We start from the raw sequence: 24,265 nt of genomic DNA, 5'->3' as shown, positions 1-24,265 counted from the left end.
GCTACAGCTCCATCAGACAGACTTGCCCTTTTGAGCGCTACAGCTCCATCAGACAGACTTGCCCTTTTGAGCGCTACAGCTCCAGCAGACAGACTTGCCCTTTTGAGCGCTACAGCTCCAGCAGACAGACTTGCCTACAGCTCCAGCAGACAGACTTGCCCTTTTGAGCGCTACAGCTCCATCAGACAGACTTGCCCTTTTGAGCGCTACAGCTCCAGCAGACAGACTTGCCCTTTTGAGCGCTACAGCTCCAGCAGACAGACTTGCCCTTTTTGAGCGCTACAGCTCCAGCAGACAGACTTGCCCTTTTTGAGTGCTACAGCTCCAGCAGACAGACTTGCCCTTTTGAGCGCTACAGCTCCAGCAGACAGACTTGCCCTTTTGAGCGCTACAGCTCCAGCAGACAGACTTGCCCTTTTTGAGTGCTACAGCTCCAGCAGACAGACTTGCCCTTTTGAGCGCTACAGCTCCAGCAGACAGACAGCTTTGCCCTTTTGCTCCAGCAGACAGACTTGCCTTTTGAGCGCAGCTCCAGCAGACAGACTTGCCCTTTTGAGCGCTACAGCTCCAGCAGACAGACTTGCCCTTTTGAGCGCTACTCCAGCAGACAGACTTGCCCTTTTAGCTCCAGCAGACAGACTTGCCCTTGCGCTACTTTTTTTGAGCGCTACAGCTCCAGCAGACAGACTTGCCCTTTTAAGCGCTACAGCTCCAGCAGACAGACTTGCCCTTTTAAGCGCTACAGCTCCAGCAGACAGACTTGCCCTTTTGAGCGCTACAGCTCCAGCAGACAGACTTGCCCTTTTAAGCGCTACAGCTCCAGCAGACAGACTTGCCCTTTTAAGCGCTACAGCTCCATCAGACAGACTTGCCCTTTTTAGCGCTACAGCTCCAGCAGACAGACTTGCCCTTTTGAGCGCTACAGCTCCAGCAGACAGACTTGCCCTTTTGAGCGCTACAGCTCCAGCAGACAGACTTGCCCTTTTGAGCGCTACAGCTCCAGCAGACAGACTTGCCCTTTTGAGCGCTACAGCTCCAGCAGACAGACTTGCTCCAGCAGCAGACAGACTTGCCCTTTTGATCGCTACAGCTCCAGCAGGCAGACTTGCCCTTTTGAGCGCTACAGCTCCAGCAGACAGACTTGCCCTTTTGAGCGCTACAGCTCCAGCAGACAGGCTTGCCCTTTTTGAGCGCTACAGCTCCAGCAGACAGGCTTGCCCTTTTTGAACACTACAGCTCCAGCAGACAGGCTTGCCCTTTTAAGCGCTACAGCTCCAGCAGACAGACTTGCCCTTTTGAGCGCTACAGCTCCAGCAGACAGGCTTGCCCTTTTGAGCGCTACAGCTCCATCAGACAGACTTGCCCTTTTAAGCGCTACAGCTCCATCAGACAGACTTGCCCTTTGGGCGCTACAGCTCCATCAGACAGACTTGCCCTTTTAAGCGCTACAGCTCCAGCAGACAGACTTGCCCTTTTAAGCGCTACAGCTCCAGCAGACAGACTTGCCCTTTTAAACGCTACAGCTCCAGCAGACAGACTTGCCCTTTTAAGCGCTACATTTCCAGCAGACAAACTTGCCCTTTTAAGCGCTACAGCTCCAGCAGACAGACTTGCCCTTTTAAGCGCTACAGCTCCAGCAGACAGACTTGCCCTTTTAAGCGCTACAGCTCCAGCAGACAGACTTGCCCTTTTAAGCGCTACAGCTCCAGCAGACAGACTTGCCCTTTTAAGCGCTACAGCTCCAGCAGACAGACTTGCCCTTTTAAGCGCTACAGCTCCAGCAGACAGACTTGCCCTTTTGAGCGCTACAGCTCCAGCAGACAGACTTGCCCTTTTGAGCGCTACAGCTCCAGCAGACAGACTTGCCCTTTTAAGCGCTACAGCTCCAGCAGACAGACTTGCCCTTTCAGCTTAGCCGCTCTGGTTTCAAATACCTTGGAGTTGAACGTAACTCGTTCATTACATGCTCTTTTTTCTGCAAACTTTGCTCCCCTTGCACAAATGAAAACTGATTTTCAGAGATGGGGTAGCTTACCACTATCACTTAATGAAAGGATTAATGCTGTAAATATGAACAGTTTACCCAAATTCCTTTATCCATTTCAATCTACCCCATTGTTTTTTCCAAAGTGTTTTTTAAAAAGTCAATCAGGGGAGGAAAGGTACCCAGAGTCAGTAGATATTTACTTTAGAGGTTCATATTTAGTGGAGGGCTGGCACAACCCATCTTTTGATACTATTTCTGGGCAGACAACTTTCAGAAATTTCTACTCTGGTTGCATGCTCCAGATACCCCATTGTGCCACATAGAGGCACATTCCTATATTTCTTATTATCTTCCTGCTTTACTCTGCTCTTCTCTCCCAACAATCCCCTCTCGCCATACTCGACACCGATCCCGTAGGGGTTTTAACGTTCTTGACATCTGTCATCCACCAGGTGTTCTTAGAGAGTTCCTCAATGAGAGTTCCTCAATGAGTTTGGCACCTTGACAAGCTCATTGCCTGACGATGGCTCACCACTCTTCATACTTGGCGACTTCAACTTCCCAATGTCTGCCTTTGATTCAATTCTTTCCAACTCTCTCATTCCCCTCCTTGCCTCTTTTGACCACACCCTTTCCCAGTCCCCTCCCACTCACAAGGCAGGCAATACGCTTGACCTCATCTTTACTAGAGGCTGTTCACCTACTAGTCTCATTGCACCACCCCCTTCCCCTCCTGGTCTCTGATTACAGTGACTACTTTGTTTCCTTTTCTGTCTCCCTTTCCTCCAACTCTAGCCACTCTGCACCTACCCAGATGGTCATGTGCCATCGTAATCTCCGTCTCCCACTACTCTTTCCACTTCTATCATCTCTCCCTTCTGCTAAATCCTTTTCCCTCCTGTCTCCTTATTCTGCCTCTCCAACCCTACTCTCTTCCTTTTCTGCATCCTGTGACTCGCACTTTCTCCCGGCCAGCCTTCCCCTCCTGCTCCATGGCTGAGTTACTCATTGCGAACTTACAGAACAGGGCAGCGGCCAGCTGAGCAAATATTTTGGAATACTAAACTTTTGGAGGACTTATGACTTCTGTAACCGTTAAAGCCTTGGTTTCATGCATGTTAACATTAGAAGCCTCCCTAAGTTTATTCACTGCTTTAGCACACTTCGCCAACCCTGATGTCCTAGCCGTGTCTGAATCCTGGTTTAGGAAGGCCACCAAAAATTCAGAAATTTCCATCTCCAACTACAACATTTCCCGCCAAGATAGAACTGCCAAAGTGGGCGGAGTTGCAATCTACTGCAGAGCTAGCCTGCAGAGTTCTGTCATGCTATCCAGGTCTGTGCCCAAACAGTTCGAGCTTCTACTTTTAAAAATCCACCTTTCCAGAAATAAGTCTCTCACTTGTTATATACCCCCCCCTCAGCCCCCAGCTGTGCCCTGGACACCATATGTGAATTGATTGCCCCCATTTATCTTCAGAGTTCGTACTGTTAGGTGACCTAAACTGGGATATGCTTAACACCCCGGCCGTCCTACAATCTAAGCTAGATGCCCTCAATCTCACACAAATCAAGGAACCTACCAGGTACAACCCTGAATCTGTTAACACGGGCACCCTCATGGATATCATCCTGACCAACCTGCCCTCTAAATACACCTCTGCTGTCTTCAACCAGGATCTCAGCGATCACTGCCTCATTGCCTGCGTCCGTAATGGGTCTGCTGTCAAACGACCACCCCTCATCACTGTCAAACGCTCCCTAAAACACTTCAGTGAGCAGGCCTTTCTAATCGACCTGGCCCAGGTATCTTGGAAGGACATTGTCCTCATCCCGTGAGTAGAGGATGCCTGGTTATCCTTTAAAAGTTATTTCCTCAACATAAGCTTGCCCCATTCAAAAAATGTAGAACTAAGGACATATATAGCCCTTGGTTCACTCCAGACTTGACTGCCCTTGACCAGCACAAAAACATCCTGTGCCGTTCTGCATTAGCATCGAATAGCCCCCGCAATATGCAACTTTTCAGGGAAGTTAGGAACCAATATTCTCAGTCAGTTAGGAAAGCAAAGGATAGCTTTTTAAAACAGAAATTTGCATCCTGTTGCACAAATTCCCAAAAGTTTTGGGACACTGTAAAGTCCATGGAGAATAAGACCACATTGGATGTTGTCTATCACAGTGCAATCCATTTTGTCACCAAAGTCCCATATACTACCCACCTCTGCGACCTGTATGCTCTTGTTGGCTGGCCCTCACTTCATATTCGCTGCCAAACCCACTGGCTCCAGGTCATCTATAAGTCTTTGCTAGGTAAAGCCCCGCCTTATCTCAGCTCACTGGTCACCATAGCAACACTCACCCGTAGCATGTGCTCCAGCAGGTATATTTCACTGGCCATCCCCAAAGCCAACTCCTACTTTGGCCGTCTTTCCTTCCAGTTCTCTGCTGCCAATGACTGGAACGAATTGCAAAAATCACTGAAGCTGGAGACTTATATCTCCCTCACTAACTTTAAGCATCAACTGTCAGAACTGGTCCCACTACCCCACGCCTTGATCACATTCTCCCCTCTCTCTGCAGAGGGAATCTTGTGACTAGTGAGGTCTGGCCGCCCTACAACCTGCCCACTCGACCCATCCCTTCTCCAGACCATCTCTGGAGATGCGTCCTCTCTGACTTCAAAATGACCCGAGTCGCTCCCCTCCTCAAGAAGCCAACACTCGATTCCTCTGTCGTCAAAACCTACAGACCGGTATCCCTTCTTTATTTTATTTCCAAAATACTTGAATGTGCTGTCTCTGACCAACTTCCTTGCTATCTCTCTCAGAACCATCTTCTTGACCCTAAACAGTCAGGCTTCAAGTCGGGTCACTCAACCAAGACTGTTCATCTTTGTGTCACGGAGGCTCTCTGCACTGCCAAAGCTAAATCTCTATCCTAAATCTCTGTGTCTGTGCCACGTACTCTCACGACTGGTGTCCCCCAGCAATCGGTTCAAGTTCCTCTCCTCTTGTCTCTGTACACAAGTACCTGGGCTACATCACATGGTCTCTCCTATCATTGCTATGCGGATGACACTCAACTACTTTTTACGCCTTCCCCCCTTCCTGACACTCAGGTGGTGACACGCATCTCTGCATGCCTGGCAGACATCTCAGCTTGGATGTCGGCCCACCACCTCAAGCTCCACCTTGACAAGACGTAGCAGCTCTTCGTCTTGGGGAAGGTCTGCCTGCTTAAAGTCCTCTCCATCACGTTTGACAACTCCACAGTGTCCTCCTCCCAGAGTGCAAAGAACCTTGGTGTGACCCTCGACAACATCCTGCCATTCTCTGCAAACATCAAATCAGTGACTCGCTCCTGCAGGTTCATGCTCTACAACATCCGTAGAGTACAACCCTACCTCACACTGGAAGTCCTATTCCAGGCACTTGTCATCTCCCGCCTGGACTACTGCAACTCTGTTGGCTGGGCTCCCCACTTGTGCCATCAAACCCTTGCAACGTATCCAGTGTAAATGTATCCAGAACACTGCAGCCCGCCTGGTGTTCTACCTTCGCATGTTCTCCCATGTCACCCTGCTTCTCCCATGTCACCCTGCTTCTCCCATGTCACCCTGCTCCTCCCATGTCACCCTGCTCCTCCCATGTCACCCTGCTCCTTCCATGTCACCCTGCTCCTCCCATGTCACCCCGCTCCTCCCATGTCACCCCGCTCCTCCCATGTCACCCTGCTTCTCCCATGTCAGTCCACTCCTCCCATGTCACCCTGCTTCTCCCATGTCAGTCCACTCCTCCCATGTCACCCTGCTTCTCCCATGTCAGTCCACTCCTCCCATGTCACCCTGCTTCTCCCATGTCAGTCCACTCCTCCCATGTCACCCTGCTTCTCCCATGTCAGTCCACTCCTCCCATGTCACCCTGCTTCTCCCATGTCAGTCCACTCCTCCCATGTCACCCTGCTTCTCCCATGTCAGTCCACTCCTCCCATGTCACCCTGCTTCTCCCATGTCAGTCCACTCCTCCCATGTCACCCTGCTTCTCCCATGTCACCTTGCTTCTCCCATGTCAGTCCACTCCTCCCATGTCACCCTGCTTCTCCCATGTCACCCTGCTTCTCCCATGTCAGTCCACTCCTCCCATGTCACCCTGCTCCTCCCATGTCACCCCGCTCCTCCCATGTCACCCTGCTCCTCCCATGTCACCCTGCTCCTCCCATGTCACCCTGCTCCTCCCATGTCACCCTGCTTCTCCCATGTCACCCTGCTCCTCCCATGTCACCCCGCTCCTCCCATGTCACCCTGCTCCTCCCATGTCACCCTGCTTCTCCCATGTCAGTCCACTCCTCCCATGTCACCCTGCTTCTCCCATGTCAGTCCACTCCTCCCATGTCACCCTGCTTCTCCCATGTCAGTCCACTCCTCCCATGTCACCCTGCTTCTCCCATGTCAGTCCACTCCTCCCATGTCACCCTGCTTCTCCCATGTCAGTCCACTCCTCCCATGTCACCCTGCTTCTCCCATGTCAGTCCACTCCTCCCATGTCACCCTGCTTCTCCCATGTCACCTTGCTTCTCCCATGTCAGTCCACTCCTCCCATGTCACCCTGCTTCTCCCATGTCACCCTGCTTCTCCCATGTCAGTCCACTCCTCCCATGTCACCCTGCTCCTCCCATGTCACCCCGCTCCTCCCATGTCACCCCGCTCCTCCCATGTCACCCTGCTCCTCCCATGTCACCCTGCTCCTCCCATGTCACCCTGCTCCTCCCATGTCACCCTGCTTCTCCCATGTCACCCTGCTCCTCCCATGTCACCCCGCTCCTCCCATGTCACCCTGCTCCTCCCATGTCACCCTGCTTCTCCCATGTCAGTCCTCTCCTCCCATGTCACCCCACTTCTCCCATGTCACCTGCTTCTCCCATGTCAGTCCACTCCTCCCATGTCACCCTGCTTCTCCCATGTCACCCTGCTTCTCCCATGTCAGTCCACTCGCATCCACTACAAGACCATGGTACTTACCTACGGAGCAGCAAGAGGAACTGCCCCTCCCTACCTTCAGGCTCTGTTCAAACCTTACACCCCAACCCGAGCACTCCGTTCTGCCACCTCTGGTCTCTTGGTCCTCCCACCGCTACAGGAGGGCAGCTCCCGCTCACATCAGTCCAAGCTCTTCTCTGTCCTGGCGGTCTCTGAAATCTGCCAATCTTCTGAAAACATCTGGAAGCCTACCACTTCAAAGAGTATTTTATATAATCCCACAGCACGTTCTCACCAAGACCACCCCCTCCTAACTTTAGCCTACCAGTTGAAGTATTTCATTAGGTTTATGTGGTCAAAAAGGAATGAAAATACAATCACGAGCATCCACTTTTATAGAATATAGGCCTATAACGACATACAGACAGCGCATTGCGCAAACAAAACAACCCTCGCAATATCAACTGGAATTACATGGGTCTATTACTGAACTTTCACTGGCAACATGGTTACAGACACAACAATATTATAGTATCCCTTCATCGTGAGGAAAAGCACATGAGTTATTTATAATACACAAAGTAAGCAAAACATAGATATGCATCATTCCAACATTGCCTAAACATTTCCTACTAATGACAGAGACCTATAGAAACAATATAACAATTAAGATGTACAAATTATGGGATAAGGGAACAATGAGTGGATAAGAGTTAAGCTGTAATTAAGACATTGATGAGTGAACTCATATGGACAATATGCCTTTTTGTTAAGCACTTTTGAAATGGATAGCGACAGAATTCAGAACATGGGCCGTTCTTACAGTTTTCTCCTTGTACACCAAGTCAGAAACGTAGGATAAATAATGGGGGCATATAAGCAGACAATGAAAGCTTTTACAATATTCGATGATGACATTTCTCTAAAACTGGCTATAGGCTACATGTGCACCACCAAGTCAGAACTGCAGGCTATGTTCTGAGGGGGAGAAGGACCAAATTCTTAGGGTGAGACGCATGGGCTACTAACAGCTTACTTCACAACATACACTTAGTATTACTTTCTTAGCTACAGTATACATATATCCCTGGCTTATTACATCATTTATGCAGCAGCATACAAGAGAAAGGCCTATTTTTGGTTTGGATTCATGGGGCTTTCAAGACAACTTGGAACTCTGGAAAAAAAAGGTAAAATCATGATGTCAGTGATCTTCAGGTCAGAAAGTTGGAGCTCTAGGAAGAGACCCGACCGAGTTCCCGACTTGGAATGCCGAGTTGTATGAGCGTTCAAAGTGTATTTTCCCAGTCGGAGCTCGTTTTTTTCTCCAGAGTTCCCAGTTGTCTTGAATGCACGAAGTCTGCGATTTCTCGGTTCCAAGTTCTGTGTTCACAGTTGTTTTGAACCCGGCAGAAGTCATGCTGGATTGACAGCACGGCCAATGGATTCAACCATTTCTGGCCCATGGTGTTGATTGTGAATGCTAATCCTATTATGCTTGTAAAAGAGACCCTTTCAGACAGAAACCAGACTTGGACCACACACTCTTAGCACCGAATAGCAGGCAGGGGAAGCAAAACAGTGATTACTTTGCATTGCAGTAAGCCACTGAGCCATTGATTCTTTCCTCATTGTGGAATTTGCGATTCCCGACTTGTGTATTGTCCAATGGCCGATGATCACCGAGATGTTCTATCTATAATTTCTCTTCGTATGACAAGAATTGAAAAGGATTTGCCAGTAGATTGTTAACGTGATTCATGATGATGACTGCTTGTCTACAGTACATTTGTAGCTAAGATTTTGAAGGTATGACATGATCAGTCCAATCAATGCTACAGTAGATATAACGTGATTTGATGTAATTTTACCTGTGGCCAAGGACCTTGAGCCTTTTTGGATGGGCACTTCTAATGTAAATCTATGGCAGCACCCAAGGGGGTTGAACTGCTTAGCTCTCCCTGAAGATTCTTCGGTGACGTAGTGTACCCATGAGTGACAGAACACTGAGAATTCCCAACGCCTACCCTCTGCTTTTCGCTGGATGCCCCTCCGCCACAGAAGCATTTTTTTTATCTTAACAGGTAGGGCATAAAACAGGCTTGGCTCTGCCACACCTGCCCTGAATGACGGGTCACCACTGAATGTAAATGACTAGGTAAATAGGTCAACTATTGTACTATGGGTTGTCTGATTTAGTTTTATTAACAACATTAAATGGCAAAAATAGTAGCACACTGGAATGTTATGTCCTGAGTGATAAAGTATAGGCTTTGAATTCCTTTTCCAGCAGCTACAGTAGGCTACACACTGCAGTTTAAGTTGAGCGTCACGTGGTGCCCATTATACTATTTAATCCCTTCATCGGAGCATCAACAAAAATCATGCATGTCATTTCAGTGCAACAGAGGAAATAATTTATTTAGGAATATATAGAACTGACATGTTTCTGTATTAGGCTATGCCATCTATACACCGTGATGAGGGGAGCAGGGAGGGGCCATCTATACACCATGATGAGGGGAGCAGGGAGGTGCCATCTATACACTGTGATGAGGGGAGCAGGGAGGTGCCATCTATACACTGTGATGAGGGGAGCAGGGAGGTGCCATCTATACACTGTGATGAGGGGAGCAGGGAGGTGCCATCTATACACCGTGATGAGGGGAGCAGGAAGGTGCCATCTATACACCGTGATGAGGGAAGCAGGGAGGTGCCATCTATACACCGTGATGAGGGGAGCAGGGAGGGGCTGTGCGGTATGAGTGATGAGGAGAGCAGGGAGGTGCCGTGCGGTGTGAGTGATGAGGAGAGCAGGGAGGGGCCATCTATGCACCGTGATGAGGAGAGCAGGGAGGGGCTGTGCGGTGTGAGTGATGAGGGGAGCAGGGAGGGGCCGTGCGGTATGAGTGATGAGGAGAGCAGAGAGGGGCCGTGCGGTGTGAGTGATGAGGAGAGCAGGGAGGGGCCGTGCGGTGTGAGTGATGAGGGGAGCAGGGAGGGGCTGTGCGGTATAAGTGATGAGGGGAGCAGGGAGGGGCCGTGCGGTATAAGTGATAAGGGGAGCAGGGAGGGGCCGTGCGGTGTGAGTGATGAGGGGAGCAGAGGGGCCGATGAGGGAGGAGCAGGGAGGGGCCGTGCGGTATGAGTGATGAGGGGAGCAGGGAGGGGCCGTGCGGTGTGAGTGATGAGGGGAGCAGGGAGGGGCCGTGCGGTATGAGTGATGAGGAGAGCAGGGAGGGGCCGTGCGGTATGAGTGATGAGGAGAGCAGGGAGGGGCCGTGCGGTGTGAGTGATGAGGGGAGCAGGGAGGGGCCGTGCGGTATGAGTGATGAGGAGAGCAGGGAGGGGCCGTGCGGTATGAGTGATGAGGAGAGCAGGGAGGGGCCGTGCGGTGTGAGTGATGAGGAGAGTAGGGAGGGGCCGTGCGGTATGAGTGATGAGGAGAGCAGGGAGGGGCGGTGCGGTATGAGTGATGAGGAGAGCAGGGAGGGGCCGTGCGGTATGAGTGATGAGGAGAGCAGGGAGGGGCCGTGCGGTGTGAGTAATGAGGGGAGCAGGGAGGGGCCGTGCGGTGTGAGTGATGAGGGGAGCAGGGAGGGGCCGTGCGGTGTGAGTGATGAGGGGAGCAGGGAGGGGCCAACTCCGTTGATACCAAGTTCATTTTCCTGCGTCTGACTTCGCTGCCACCAACACGCACCCTTTACAGAATCTCTGACCAACTATGGAGTCCGCAGGAGAAGGTGCCCCGGCTATTGAGGTGGAGGAGCGCGTCCAGGAGCATGCGGTTATGCTTCACCATCTGGTCGCCGCCATGGATCACGTTGTCCAGACAATGGACCGCTGGGAGAGACAGGGAGTTCTTCCAGCGCCTCCACCAGCACAACCGGGGTCTCTCCTGAGTGCCCCTTTACCACCTGATCCCTGTGGGAACCGTCTCTCCTTGCCACAGGAGTACGACGGGAGTGCTGCCAACTGCCAGAGGTTCCTCCTTCAACTAAACCTTTATCTGGCCACGGTCCACCCAGCTCCATCTAACCGTGAGAGGGTGTCCGCCCTTGTCTCGTGCCTCACCGGGAAAGCCCTGGAGTGGGCCAACGCCGTGTGGAGAGAGGGAGATGCGGCGTTGGACCATTTTGAGGAGTTCACTCGCCGTATCCAGGCATTCTTCGACCACCCGCCGAGGGCAGAGTGGTGGGTGAGCGCCTCTACCATCTGAGGCAAGAGACGAGGAGCCAGGGGTTTGACCTGGAGTTTAGGACCCTGGCTGCCGGCACAGGATGGAACAACCGGGCCCTGATCGACCATTACCGCTGCAGTCTGCACGAGGACGTCTGTTGGGGGCTGGCCTGCAGAGACACCACCCTCACTTTCGACTAGCTGGTGGACCTGTCCATCCGGCTGGACAACCTGCTGGCTACTCACGGACGCCCAGATCGGGGTCTGGTGGTTCCATCCTCCCACACCCCCTCTCCGATACCCATGGAGCTGGGAGGGGCGGTGCGCAGCGAGACCGGAGGGGGTTCCCGCTCGTGCACCATCTGTGGCCGCAGAGGTGCCGGGTTGGTTCCTCTGGGAATCGCGGCAACAGGCAGGGCGCTCTAGCGTCACCCCAGGTGAGCTGGCACCATTCTCACCCAGAGTCCTCTGTGGCACATATGTTTGTGTCTGTCACTTTTCCTGAGTTTCCCCCACATTCCCAGCATAAGGCACTCGTAGATTCAGGCGTGGCTGGGAATTTCATTGATAGAGCGTTAGCTCATAGTTTAGGAGGGGCCGTGCGGGAGGGGCCGTGCACCCCCATTGTTCCCGTGGAAGTGCCCTTCCCTGTTCATGCCTTAGATAGTCGACCATTAAGGTCAGGGTTAATTAGGGAGGTCACCGCTCCTTTGGGCATGTTGACGCATGGGGGTCACACGGAGAGAATTAGTCTTTAACTTATTGACTCTCCTGCGTTTCCCGTGGTGCTGGGCCTACCCTGGTTAGCTTGTTATAACCCCACTGTTTCCTGGCCACAGAGGGCTCTCACAGGGTGGTCGCGAGAGTGCTCAGGTAGGTGTTTAGGGGTTTCTGTTGGTGCTACTATGGTGGAGAGTCCAGACCAGGTCTCCACCGTGCGCATTCCCCCTGAATATGCTGATTTGGCTCTCGCCTTCTCTAAAAAGAAGGCAACTCAATTACCACCTAATCGATGGGGCGATTGTGCGATAGATCTCCTGGTAGACACTGCACTTCCCAGGAGGCACATGTATCCCCTCTCACAGGCGGAGACGGAGGCAATGGCAACATATGTCTCCGAAAACCTGCGTCAGGGCTACATTCAGTCCTCCACTTCACCCGTCTCCTCGAGTTTCTTTTTTGTGAAGAAGAAGCAGGGAGGTCTGCGTCCGTGTACTGACTCCCGGGGTCTAAATCAGATCACGGTGAGGTATAGTTTCCCGCTACAGTGATATAGTCAATGCACGGGGCGCGCTTCTTCACCAAACTAGATCTCAGGAGCGCTTACAATCTGGTGCGTATCCGAGAGGGAGAAGAGTGGAAGACTGCTTTCAGTACCACCTCTGGGAACTATGAGTACCTCGTCATGCCGTACAGGTTGATGAATGTGCCATCAGTCTTCCAAGCTTTTGTAGACTAGATTTTCAGGGACCTGCACGGGCAGGGTGTAGTGGTTTATATTGATGACATTTTGATATACTCTGTTACACGCGCCAAGCATGTGTCCCTGGTGCGCAAAGTGCTTGGTCGCATGACCTGTACGTCAAGGCTGAGAAATGCCTGTTCTTCCAACAATCCGTCTCCTTCCTAGGGTACCGCATTTCCACTTCAGGGGTGGAGATGAGTGACCGCATTGCAGCCGTGCGTAATTGGCCGACTCCCACCACGGTAAAGGAGGTACAGCGATTCTTAGGATTTGCCAACTACTACCGGAGGTTTATCCAGGGTTTTGGTCAGGTAGTGGCTCCCACTACTTCACTGCTGAAGGGGGGACCGGTGCGACTGCAGTGGACAGCTGAGGCGGACAGGGCTTTCAGTTACCTGAGGGCTTTGTTTACCTCGGTTCCCGTGCTGGCTCATCTGGATCCCTCTTTAGCATTCATAGTGGAGGTCCGAGGTTGGGATAGGAGCTGTGCTCTCTCAGCGCTCGGGTACGCCACCGAAGCTCCGCCCTTGTGCTTTCTTCACGAAGAAGCTCAGCCCGGCAGAGCGAAACTGACGTGGGAGACCGGGAGTTGTTGGCTGTCATCAAGGCCCTGAAGGCGTGGAGACATTGGCTTGAGGGGGCTAGACACCCTTTTCTCATCTGGACTGACCACCGCAATCTGGAGTACATCCGGGCGGCGAGGAGACTGAACCCTTGCCAGGCAAGGTGGGCCACGTTTTTCACCCATTATGTGGGCTCTCAGAACGTTAAGGCAGATGCATTGTCCCGGCTGTATGACACAAAGGAGAGGCCCATGGATCCCACTCCCATACTCCCCGCCTCTTGAGAGCTGGACGTGGACATTGAGCGGGCATCACATGCAGAGCCTGCTCCCCCTCAGTGTCCAGCTGGGTGTCTGTATGTTCCGTCTGCTGTCCGCGGCCGGCTGATCTAATGGGCCCACTAGTCACCCTCCTCTGGTCATCTTAGGATCGAACGGACGGTGCGCTGTCTTAGTGGGAAGTACTGGTGGCCCACTTTAGCTAAGGACGTGAGAGTTTATGTTTCCTCCTGCTCTGTGTGCACCCAGTGCCCACAGAGCAGGAGGAGAGATGCTGGGTTCCGGTGGAGGACGTGTTGGATCCTTTTATGCTGCGAGATTTCCAAGGTCCCCATCCGGATCGCCCTGCGCCTCGCCCTCCGGGTTCCCTCTCCTTGTTCGGGCTTGTGTTTGGCAGGCAACGTCATCAACTTTCTGGTCATCACTGATCCATTTTTCATTTTCCATTGCGTTTGTCTAGTCTTCCTTCACACCTGGTTCCAATCCCATCAATTACATTTTGTGTATTTAACCCTCTGTTTCACCTCATGTCCTTGTCGTACATTGTTTGATTGTATGTTTGTGCTAGTTATGTGTTGTTGCTGTTGGCAGGAGAGGGAGGGAGGGAGGGAGGGAGGGAGGGAGGGAGGGAGGGAGGGAGGGAGGGAGGGAGGGAGGGAGGGAGGGAGGGAGGGAGGGAGGGAGGGAGAGCACTATATGATTTAAATAAGACTGGATCAGAGTTCAGATGTGGTAGTAAGTAGGTACCCAACACTAAACTGGGGATGTCCATGTAGTTCTCCAAACACTGTCTGTTAATTCCCTGTTAGGCCTTAATCAAATATTAAATATGTTCTATATTTCATTGTTCACCAGTCTCACCCCTTAAAGCCCCACATCGACAGTAAATGCTGTATTGCACTGTGGATGTGAGTTGATGTGTTTGTGCATTCGTGTGTGTGCTCATGTATATGTGCGGGCTTGCGTGTGTGTTTTGTTAACCACAGAGATACCGTTGGAAGTTTACATACACCTTAGCCAAATACATTTAAACTCAGTTTTCCACAATTCTTGACATTTAATCCTCGTAAAAATTCCCTGTTTTAGGTCAGTTAGGATCACCACTTTATTTTAAGAATGTGAAATGTCAGAATAATAGTAGAGATAATTATTTATTTCAGCTTTTATTTCTTTCATCACATTCCCAGTGGGTCAAAAGTTTGCATACATTCAATTCGTATTTGGTAGCATTGCCTTTAAATTGTTTAACTTGGGTCAAACATTTTGGGTAGCCTTCCACAAGCTTCAAAAATAAGTTTGATGAATTTTGGCCCATTCCTCCTGACAGAGCTGGTGTAACTGTCAGGTTTGTAGGCCTTCTTGCTCGCACATGCTTTTCCAGTTCTGCCCACACATTTTCTGCAGGATTGAGGTCAGGGTTTGTGATGGCCACTCCATTACCTTGACTTAGTCGTCCTGAAGCCATTTTGCCAAAACTTTGGAAATATGCTTGGGGTCATTGTCCATTTGGAAGACCCATTTTACGACCAAGCATTAACTCATTAACTCCCTCATGATGCCATCTATTTTGTGAAGTGCACCAGTCCCTCCTGCAGCAAAGCACCCGCACAACATGATGCTGCCACCTCCGTGCTTCACAGTTGGGATGGCGTTCTCCGGATTGCAAGCCTCCCCCTTTTTCCTCCAAACATAACAATGGTCATTATGGCCAAACAGTTATATTTTTGTTTCATCAGACCAGAGGACATTTCTCCATAAAGTATGATCTTTGTCCCCATGTGCAGTTGCAAACCGTAGTCTGGCTTTTTTATGGCGGTTTTGGAGCAGTGGCTTCTTCCTTTCTGAGCGGCCTTTCAGATTATGTCGATATAGGACTCGTTTTACTGTAGATATAGATACTTTTGTACCTGTTTCCTCCAGCATCTTCACAAGGTCCTTTTCTGTTGTTCTGGGATTGATTTGCACTTTTCGCACCAAAGTACTTTAATCTCTAGGAAACAGAACGCGTCTCCTTCCTGAGCGGTATGATTGTTTGTACAGATGAACATGGTACCTTCAGGTGTTTTGGAAATTGCTCCTAATTATGAACTAGACTTGTGGAGGTCTAAAAAGAAAATCTGAGCTCTTGGCTGATTTCTTTAGATTTTCCCATGATGTCAAGCAAAGAGGCACTGATGTTGAAGGTAGGCCTTGAAATACACCCACAGGTACACCTCCAATTGACTCAAATTATGTCAATTAGCCTATCAGAAGCTTCTAAAGTCATGACATCATGTTCTGGAATTGTCCAAGCTGTTTAAAGGCACAGTCAACTTAGTGTATATAAACTTCTGACCCACTGGAATTTGTGATACAGTGAATTCTAAGTGAAATAATCTGTCTGTATACAATTGTTGGAAAAAATACTTGTTTCATGCACAAAGTAGATGTCCTAACCAACATCCCAAAACTATAGTTTATTAACAAGAAATTTGTGGAGTTTCAATGACTCCAACCTAAGTGTATGTAAACTTCCGACTTCAACTGTATATAAGTGTTCTACTTCCTCTCCCCCTCTCAGGCAGAGCCAGTGATCCTGGACCTTCGGGACCTGTTCCAGCTCATCTATCAGATCAAACAGAGAGAGGAGATGGAGAAGAAAGCCCAGAAGGACAAACAGTGTGAACAGGCTGTGTACCAGGTACACACACACACACAATGTTTACTATCTGATTATTGTTGGTGCTGCTGCCTCTATCGTCAACTACACTGATCTTCTTCCCTCTCTCCTTTCTCCCCCTCTCCATCCATCCCTATGTCTTCAGACTATACTGGAGGAAGATTTGGAGGATCCTGTCTACCAGGTAACTTCCAAACACTAATCAGAATGCTTCTCTATGCTGTCTATCCAATCAGTATGTTTCTTTTAATGCTTCTTTCAATCTCCTTGCCTGTTTATCTGTGTCTGTGGGGAGTTGTGGGGGAGTCCCAGGATTATTTTCAGATGAATGGAGGTGTGTGTGAAGTTTTCTGGGATTGCTTGCGGGCGAGATTTACAGATGATTCTGTCTGATCAATCACATCTTTGCACCATGTTCTCAGCCTGTCCTTTTTCTCCAATTCCTATTTCCTATTTTTCTCTTTATTCCTCCTCTCCTCTCCCTGCTGCCTGTGTTGTAGTACATTGTGTTTGAGGCAGGACACGAGCCCATCCGCGACCAATCAGAAGAGAGCATTTATCAGGTACAAGCCTCTCCTCTCTGCTTGGATCAGATTAGTGGAGTTGTGTGAGTGAGAGGAGCAGGGTTCCAATGGGATAGAGATGATTTGAGAATACCCTCAGGGTCATTCCACGTCATTTCAACTAGCCATTTCAACAAGCCATCTCAGATTGTTCTGAAATTGTTTTTCGTAGTTAGAAAAAGATAACATTGGCATTCCTGCAATGTTCTTTTGTTGAAATTGAATTAGATCTCTGAGAAATTAAGGTAATTTGATTGCACCCAAATTGGCGCTTTAAATTTATAGGATTGATATAATATTCAATACATATAGTACCTATCATCCAATTTGGGCCCCAAATAATTCTAACATTGAGTAGCTCCATACTACTTGTAAGACAGAGAACTGATACTATATATTCGTTGTTGTGGTGGAATTGCCGTGGGATATCTGTGAGTGGTTTTTGACCATTTCTTTAGATTCCTCATGTTTAACTCATTGTTAGAACAAAGTTTGGTCCAAATCGGATGTTAGGTACTATATTTATTAAATATTATATTAATCGTATACATTTAAATGGCCAATTTGGGTGCAATCAAATTACGACCCCTCACCTACAGCTTCACTATTGACAGACACACCACTGAAACCTGAGAGAACAATTAACACACATGCATGAGTAATGCAGACCCCTCCTCCTTCCCCTTCCTCCCTCTTTTTCTGAGGAGATGAAGGAGGGAGTGTGAAAGAGAGATTAATCACCAGGCCCTTGCTTGATCTTTCAAAATAATAGAATGAAAATAGAGCATACTCTAACACACACACACACACACACACGCAAGAAGACGTGTTAGAATCGTGCAACAGAGGAACCAACAGATGAATAAAGATGTCTGCCTCTGGAAATAAACAGCCATAGAGATGGAGAGATGAAGAAGGATGAGAGAGGAAATAAACAGGAGAACGAGAAGAGGAGAGCGAGGGATTAGGAAAGACGGAGGAGAGATGGAGGGAGGAGAGATGGAGAGAGTACTCAGGCGGTGGTAGTTATCTGTGGTAGTCAGACTGTTATGACAGACAGACGTTTTTGTCCCATCACGTTTTTATTCACGTTTCTATTAACGTTTCCACAGCAGATCAGTCAGGTGGATTAGTTTGATAGTCTTACACTTCAGGGACAATCAATCATCAGTCAATAGAACAAAACGCAAATAAAACATATAGAGACATTTCCTGTATCAATTTGTCTGTCTGTCTCAAAAGTCCACAGAGTAGTTGCCAAGAGTAGTGGCCAAGAGTAGTGCACTGCATGATGAATGTGGTGTCATTTGAGACAAAGTCACAGACAGACAGACCAGTTTATTACATGTCTCTCTCTGTGGTAAGACCACATTGATCCACTTTATTGGAGAGGGAGGGAGAAGTGGGGGACTTAGCTGGGAGAGAGAGAGAGCTGTTCATTCATATCAGACTGATACTCTAAATGAAGCCTCAACTCATATATTTGAATGCAGATTACATCACTCATTCTCTCTCTCTCTCTCGCACGAATGCACGTACACACATGCACACACACACCCTCAGATGCAAGCTATAAGGGACAATAATGTCCAGGCTTTAGTCTCTATATATTTGGCTGTAAGGATTTATTTTATAGTCTTGTATTGCTTTGGTATTTACTACAATTGGTACTTTCTGGTACATTAAAAATTAAGGTTGCCATGGTAACAAAAGCTAACGTGTGGTTGGTGGGCTTTGTGGTGATTGGTTGGTTGTCCAGGTTCCGACCAGCCAACAGAAGGAGGGGGTATATGACGTCCCCAAGAGACACCCAGTGAGTCCAGCTGTGTGTGCCTGTCCCCCTTTTGTGTCCCCCTTGGTGCTATGGTGTGTCCTGTGGATACTCTGTGGTGTGGCTTTGTGGTGGTGCTGGTCGGAGTCACTGTGTATGTGGATAGGAGTGGGTTTGGGTGGGGTTTGCTCTGTGCTAGGCGCTGGTTGCATGCAGTGTGTGTGTGTGTGTGTGTGTGTGTGTGTGTGTGTGTGTGTGTGTGTGTGTGTGTGTGTGTGTGTGTGTGTGTGTGTGTGTGTGTGTGTGTGTGTGTGTGTGTGTGTGTGTGTGTGTGTGTGTGTGTGTGTGTGTGTGTGTGTGTGTGTGTGCGCGCATTGCATGCAGTGTGGTGTCGTGGTGATGCATGGCTGGCTGTGGTCTGCTGGTGAACGAACATACATGATCTGAAAATACTAGAACAAAAGATATTGGTAAGAGAGAGTGTGTGTATGTGCACGCCTTTGTGTGAGTGTCATCCCAGTTGACCTTGGATCATGGTCAGGATACAACGTAACTCTCCATGTCCTTTATGATCTTATTGCACATGGTAGTTAAACATTTCTGTTTCATTAGCTAATAACTCCATCTTCAGAACCACTATAGTAGCTATTCTACACCTACTCCATCTCTGACACCTGTCAAAAAAAAACATTATAAAACTAGGGTGTGAGCCTCACTGTCTGTGTAGAAATGTCTCAATCTGCCACCTTCCTCCTATACTCCCACAGGTCTCTCCTAGCTCACACTGCAGAACACACACACACACTGTGCACTGTCGTAATCAGGCGTTGTCGGTTTTGTCTTGTGTTGCTTTTGAGGCTTATGGTATTTACCAGCAGCCCTACTGCTCTCCTTAACCACCCCACAACACCGACACCTACTGGCTTTGTGTTTGATACATACCTGTGTGTGTCTGGTGTTATAATACAGTGCTATGGCCAGTAGGGTCTGAAACCTCTGTCTAAACCATATGCGTCACGATTATTTAGTCTGTCGCCTTCTGTCTCTCAATGCTATTAACCAATAATAAACCAATAACACACAGCCACACACACACACACACACACACACACACACACACACACACACACACACACACACACACACACACACACACACACACACACACACACACACACACACACACACACACACATACATAAAACAGACAAGTACGACTTCAATCTCCTGAGTCCTTGACCCTGTGTGAGTTTACACAGTCTGTTGATTCAACAGAGGTCAGCCAATTGTCATCTGGCAATGAAGGACAAGTAGGCTAGTGTGTGTGTGCATGTGTGCATCCATGTGTGTGTGTGTGTCTGTGTTCAGTGAGACAGGAGCTCAGGGAGGTGGGTGTTAATTAAGGGGGCTGCATTAATCGTATGCAAAACCATGCCCATGCTAATTACTGTTTCCTCAGAGACCAATAATTGAAAGGTGGATGTCGCAGTGATGAGGAGAAAGGGATGGGCAGAGAGAGAGAGTGAGATGGATAGAAGAGGCAGGAATCTGTGTAATGAGGAGTGTGTGCATGCATGCGTGGCTATATAAAGGGGGTACCGAGTCAATGTGAGGGGCTACATCTTAGTTGAGGTAATATGTACATGTAGATAGGGGTAAAGTGACTACCCTGTCTCCATATGTCGGTATTTGTTTGAGTGTATGATACATCATGTCTGTGTTTCTATCCAACCCTCCATCCATTTGGCTGAATGGTCTTCATCATCACCAACAATAACATCATCACCAACATCATCCATTATCAACATCATCACCAACATCATCCATTATCAACAACATCATCCATTATCAACAACATCATCACCAACATCATCCATTATCAACAACATCATCACCAACATCATCCATTATCAACAACATCATCACCAACATCATCCATTATCAACAACATCATCACCAACATCATCCATTATCAACAACATCATCACCAACATCATCCATTATCAACATCATCACCAACAACATCATCACCAACATCATCCATTATCAACAACATCATCACCAACATCATCCATTATCAACAACATCATCACCAACATCATCCATTATCAACAACATCATCACCAACAACATCATCATCAACAAAAACAACATCATCAACAAAACATCATCAACAACAACATCATCCATCAACAACATCTTCATCACCAACAACATCATCAACAGCAACATCATCACCAACAACAACATCATCATCATCAAATACATCATCATCGTCACCAACAACAACATCATCATCATCACCAACATCATCATCATCACAACATCCATCATCATCACAAAACATCATCACCACCAAATCATCATCATCACATCATCACATCATCACCAATAACATCATCAACATCATCATGATCAACAACATCATCATCACCAACCAACATCCATCAACAGCATCATCACCAACAACATCATCATCACCACCAACATCATCATCACCAACAACATCATCATCATCATCATCACCAACAACATCACCAACAACATCATCATCACCGACAACATCATCATCTTAATTACCAACAGCAACATCATCACCAACAACAACATCATCATCATCAACATCATCATCACCAACATCATCACCAACATCATCATCATCAACATACTCATAACCATCATCATCAACAAAACATCATCATCATCACCATAACCAACAACAACATACTAATCACCATCATCACCAACATCATCATCACCAACAACAACATCATCACCAATAACATCATCAACATCATCATGATCAACAACATCATCCTCACCAACAACATCACCAACATCATTATCAACACCAACAACATCATCATCAACAGCATCATCACCAACACCACCTACATCATCACCACCACCATCATCATCATCATCACCAACAACATCACCAACAACATCACTACCTTATTATCATCATCATCACCAACAACATCACCAACAACATCATCATCACCAACATCATCATCTTAATTACCAACAGCAACATCATCACCAACAACAACATCATCATCACCAACATCATCATCACCAACAGCAACATCACCAATAACATCATTATCACCAACAACAACATCATCACCAACCACATCATCATCATCATCACCAAACAACAACATCTTCACCAACAACAACATCTTCACCAACAACATCACCAACAACATCATTATCATCACCAACAACATCATCATCAACAACAACAACGCATCCATCACCAACAACTACACCTACATCATCATCCAACACATCATCATCATCATCATCATCAACAACATCACCAACAACATCATCACCACCAACATCATCATCATAATCATCATCATCATCACCAACAACATCATCACCAACAACATCATAATCATCACCAACAATCATCATCACCACTCACAACAACATCATCACCAACATCATCATCTTAAACCAACATCATCTTCATAATCCAAAACAAAATCATTGTCATCATCAACAACCACATCATCATTATTATCATCACCAACAACATCATCACCAACATCATAATCACCACTCAACATCATCACCAACAACAACATCATCATCACCAACAGCATCATCATCACCAACAACATCTTCATCACATCATCATCATCAACATCATCATCAACAACATCATCACCAACAACAACATCATCATCACCAACAACAACATCATCACCAACCACATCATCATCATCATCACCAAACAACAACATCTTCACCAACAACAACATCTTCACCAACAACATCACCAACAACATCATCACCAACAACAACTTCATCATCACCAACAACATTATTAACACCAACATCAACACCACCAACAACATCATCACCAACAACAACGCCATTAGATTAACCATCACCAACAACTACATTACCAAATACATCATCATCGCCAACAACATCATCACTACTTTATCATCATCATCACCAACAACAGCATTATCATCACCAACAACATCATCACCACCAACATCATCATCATAATCATCACCAACAACATCATAATCATCACCAACAACATCATCACCAACAACATCATAATCATCACCAACAATAACATCATCACCACTCACAACAACATCATCACCAACATCAACATCATCACAAACAACATCATCATAACCAACATCATCTTCATAATCATCACCCAAACAAAATCATTGTCATCATCAACAACCACATCATCATTATTATCATCACCAACAACATCATCATCAACAACATCATCATCACCACTGACAACATCTTCATCACCAACAACAACATCATCATCACCACTGACAACATCATCATCACCACTGACAACATCTTCATCACCAACAACAACATCATCATCACCACTGACAACATCATCATCACCAACAACATTATCACCAACAACATCACCAACAACAACATCATCATCACCAACAACAACATCATCATCATCACCAACAACATCATCATCATCATCACCAACAACATCATCACCAACAACAACATCATCATAATCATCATCATTATCACCAACAACATTATCACCAACAACATCATCACCAACAACAACATCATCCTCAATAAAAACAGCAGCCAGTGGAGAGCCACTCACTGATATATGAAGGACTGACCTGCTCAACTCTACTCTTCATAAACCTCTTAGTGCAGCCTGACAGGGTTATAAGGGCAATACAAATGAAAGATGAGAAAATGCACACTCACTGAAAGTTCTTTATTTAAGAAATGTTATTTTTCTAACCTCTGCTGCTTCTAATGAATGTAAAACGACAGTATCTAAAGACTGAAGGAAGAGAAGGGGAGGGCGGTGGGGGGTAGAGAGAGATGGATAGAGTGAGGGGGTGAGAGGGGGTCATTAGAGCTGCAGTGAATGTCAAATAGCCATCATAGAGACAGAGAAGATGGGGAGAGAGGAAGGTGGTGAGGTCAGAGAGAATGGGATGGAGGGATGGGAGGAGGTGATGGGTCAAGCTTTGGTCATGTCCAACAGGGAGGATCTGACTCACTCCTCTTACAGCTCATTAATAACACAGACGATATACTCAGCTCAGTAATGACCCAACTACGTCACAAATGGCACCCTATTTCCTATTTACTGCACTACTTTTGACCAGGGCCTATAGGGCTCTGGACAAAAGTAGTACACTATATTGGGAATAGGGTGCAATTTTGGATGTTGACCCACTCACACAAAGTGATCACACAGTCACGTTAGTAACACACTACAGTGACCACACTGACCACAGAGGCCAGTGACCCTCCCTCAGCTCTGGGAGATTCAGACTAAGAATATCATAGGTGTCAGTAGGTTCAGAGTTAAAAGAAAGACAGAATAGCATCAGTGTACAGTATGTACAGTATATACAGGATCTCCCTCAGTCAGTAATAGTAGTGTACTTAACTCCTCCTCTCTCCTCCTCTTTCACTAACAGCACAGATACTCCACTCATCTGTATGGCTAGAAACGACACGCTCTCTGATCCATTATCTGATAGATAGATAGAAGTAGCACACACACACACACACACACACACACACACACACACACACACACACACACACACACACACACACACACACACACACACACACACACACACACACACACACACACACACACACACACACACACACACACACTTTAAGCTTTAGAATATAATAAGAGCGTCATGGTCTATGTGTGACCTATCAGTTTAACTAGTGGAGCCAGAAGGCAGACATTCTAAGAAGCGTTGTTATCTGTGCAGACATTATCCCCAGCGCCCTATACAGCAATATTC

General features: G+C 47.6%; 1 pseudogene; it reads left to right on the top strand.

The window, feature by feature from the left end:
- Positions 1-24,265, top strand: part of LOC123996858 — a 151,321-nt pseudogene that overhangs the window by 58,605 nt on the left and 68,451 nt on the right.

Source organism: Oncorhynchus gorbuscha, linkage group LG15, assembly GCF_021184085.1.
Source record: "Oncorhynchus gorbuscha isolate QuinsamMale2020 ecotype Even-year linkage group LG15, OgorEven_v1.0, whole genome shotgun sequence".
Lineage (NCBI taxonomy): Eukaryota > Metazoa > Chordata > Actinopteri > Salmoniformes > Salmonidae > Oncorhynchus > Oncorhynchus gorbuscha.
The sequence above is the reverse complement of the archived record's forward strand: the minus strand, read 5'-3'. Positions and strand labels throughout refer to the sequence as shown.